Source organism: Limulus polyphemus, unplaced genomic scaffold (genome assembly GCF_000517525.1).
Source record: "Limulus polyphemus unplaced genomic scaffold, Limulus_polyphemus-2.1.2 Scaffold4324, whole genome shotgun sequence".
Classification (NCBI taxonomy): Eukaryota; Metazoa; Arthropoda; class Merostomata; order Xiphosura; family Limulidae; genus Limulus; species Limulus polyphemus.
Window position 1 is genome coordinate 23935 of NW_013669934.1, and position 3197 is coordinate 27131.

General features: G+C 32.4%; 1 long non-coding RNA gene across 1 annotated transcript in view; it reads right to left on the bottom strand.

Annotated features, from left to right (window-relative positions):
- LOC111088734 overlaps window positions 1–3197 on the bottom strand; it is an 18088-nt gene that overhangs the window by 5586 nt on the left and 9305 nt on the right. The window contains exon 2 of the long non-coding RNA XR_002613162.1: window positions 725–810. This is a non-coding gene — a long non-coding RNA (uncharacterized LOC111088734). The remainder of the gene's footprint in view (window positions 1–724; window positions 811–3197) is intronic.

Consider the following 3197-nt stretch of genomic DNA (forward strand, 5'->3'; position numbering starts at 1 on the left):
TTGTAAATACTAATGGATACTGATAAATAACAATATACAAAAATGTTATAAGGACTCCCTTGTGGTAATTGTAAATACTAATGGATACTGATAAATAACAATATACAAAAATGTTATAAGGATTCCCTTGTGGTAATTGTAAATAGCTAATGGATACTGATAAATAACAATATACAAAAATGTTATAAAGATTCCCTTGTGGTAATTGTAAATATAATTGGCAATTGATAAATTAATGCAGGAGTTTGTCACTGAAGTTTCAGTTATTTGAAAAGTCTTAGGATAACAACAGTTATTAGCAGGTCACATGCTAAAGTGTGTCATAAGTACTGCCTTAATTTTAAACACTGAAACTAAAATTCCTTACAAGGAAAACAGTTTACATGTTTTGAATTCATCGGTAATGAACCGTCAAACCTAAAGTAAGAAAGTATCCACGAGCTATGAAAATACTACACTTTCAATTGTTCCACAATTACCAATCATAAAAAAATTTCAAGTTCCATTTTACTGAAATAAAACAAACCCTTAAAAGATGAAAACCTATGGCTCAAAGTAGCTGAAAAAAATCCTTAATTTAAGGATCTTTCAATAAAACCTTAAACAAACTCCAATTTGTGCTGGCCACAACTTGAAATCCTTTACTAATCCAAATAAAGTACTAGTCCAACATGAGAGTCATTCTGTACCCACTTTCATCTATCCTTGTCATTGTATAATTTACCTTTTATTAATAAATCTTTGAAGGTCCAAAACTGAACCTCGGTTAAAAGAGAAGCCATTCTTGTTGCCAGGTGATTTGCTTCAATCCTAAAATAAACAAACACAACTATTTGTCATACAATTATTCAAATATGTAATCACAACTTACAATAGATACTTTTCTAAATAACAGCTGTTTTGTTAAATGACAGTGTAAAAGCTATTTATGATTTGCTTGTTATTATTATAATTTTATATCACTACTTTTGTAAAACCTAGTACATCCTAACTGTTGTAAAAACTAATCAACCTTACTGTTGTAAAAATTAGTATACCCTGACTGTCGTAAAAACTACGGTATCCTATCTATTGTACAATCTAGTGTATCCTGACTGTTGTAAAAACTAGTACATCCTAACTGTTGTAAAAACCAGCATATCCAATCTATTGTAAAATCTAGTGTATCCTAGATATTGTAAAAGTAGTGTACCCTAACTGTCGTACAAACCAGTGTATCCTATGTTATAAAAACCAGCATATCCTATCTATTGTAAAATTTAGTATATTCTGAATATTGTAAAAACTAGTGTATCCTACCTGTTGTAAAAGTTAGTGTGCCCTGACTGTTGTACAAACCAGTGTATTCTGACTGTTGTAAAACCAGTGTATCCTGACTGTTGTAAAAACCAGTGTTTCCTGTATGTTTTAAAAACTAACATATCCTATCTATTGTAAAAACTAGTGTATCCTACCTGTTGTAAAAGTTAGTGCGCCCTGACTGTTGTACAAACCAGTGTATCCTGACTGTTGTAAAAACTAGTGTATCCTATATGTTCTAAAAACTAGCATATCCTATCTATTGTAAAATCTAGTGTATCCTGAATATTGTAAAAATTAGTGTACCCTGACTGTTGTGAAAAATTAGTTATCCATTATTATCACCTCCACACTTTTATACTCACTGTCTGTGTCACAACTATTTACTGTGATCACCATGCTAATAATTACCATTTCAGTCTTCTTTTTTTACAGATCAGAATAAACCTTACAACAATGGTAAAAACTAAAGAAATATTAAAGATGATACATCATGTTCCAGAATGCTTGAGGATTTTCCTGAATAAGTAAAAACTGAGACTGGGTGATTTCTCCATAACAAAATAACATTAATGGGTGATGGATCTTTTTAAGTGACAAATAAGGCTTGTCAAAAAGAATTTTTAAAATGGGGTTGCATGTTCTTAATTAATTCTTACATCTTTAAATAGGAATATCTTCAAAGTTGGCTATCCAATAAAATCCAATCTTTGAAAAGGTTACTGCTTAAGTAGATAAGGGTAAGGATGTAAATTTGGATTTGTATCTGGATTTTCAGAAAGCATTTGACAAGGTGCCACATAAAAGGCTTGTAAAAAAATTATTTGAGTAGGGGAAAAGTTAGGAAATTGGATAGAAGAATGGTTGGATTGAAGAAAGCAGAGGATTGTTATAAATGGAGTTCAGTCAAAGTGGATTAATGTTACAAGTAGGGTACCTCACGGCTCAATCTTAGGACTTTTGCTTTTTTTGAATTACATTAATGACATTGATGAAGGAATGGTCAATAAATTACTTAAATTTGCAGATGATATTAAGGTCTTGGGTGTTGCTAACTGTGAAGAGAATGCTGCTGATTTACAAAAGGATTTAGATCATTTAGAAAGTTGGGTTAATAAATGGTGGATGGGTTTTAATTATAATAAATGTAATATAATGCATATGGGTTATCATAATTTGGATGAGAATAACCTTAACAGTGTCATGAGAGAAAGAGATTTTGGTGTAATGGTTGATCAGACTTTTAAGCCATCCAAGCAGTGTGCTGTTGCTAGTGGTAGGCAAATAAGAGTTTAGATTGTATCTACAGAAATATTGAATTAAGTCTAAAGAGATTATAATTTCCTTGTATAGGTCACTGTTTAGGCCACATTTGGAATATTATGTTTAGTCTTGGGCTCCTTACCTTAGGAAGGACATTGAATTGTTGGAAAGGGTTCAGAGCAGGGTTACTAGAATGGTGCCAGGAATGAAGGAATTGTAATATGAGGAGAGGTTGAGATCTCTCACTGTTTTCTCTTGAAAAAAGAAGAGTTGGGGGGGGATCTGATTGAGGTGTTTAAGTTTGCAAAGGGAATTGATAGTGTTGATGCATCATCTTTTCCTTTCATATTTAACAGTGAGAATAGCAGGACAAGGGGACACAAATATAAGTTATCATTTTCCTAATCTGAAAATGTATTTCCAAACATACTTACCTCCGCTGACACTTATAGCTATTTTTCAATCTCCACCTTTGCCATCTAGCATTGTGTTCGCTTGCTCCAGTCTTTACATACCCCACTCAACTGCCCTCGGCAATATCTAATTTGCAAAACTTTACACCAGCCCTCACACACCCTCTATGCAGGTACTGTATATAAGCACTGTATGCAGACAGTAAAATCACTTTGTCAACG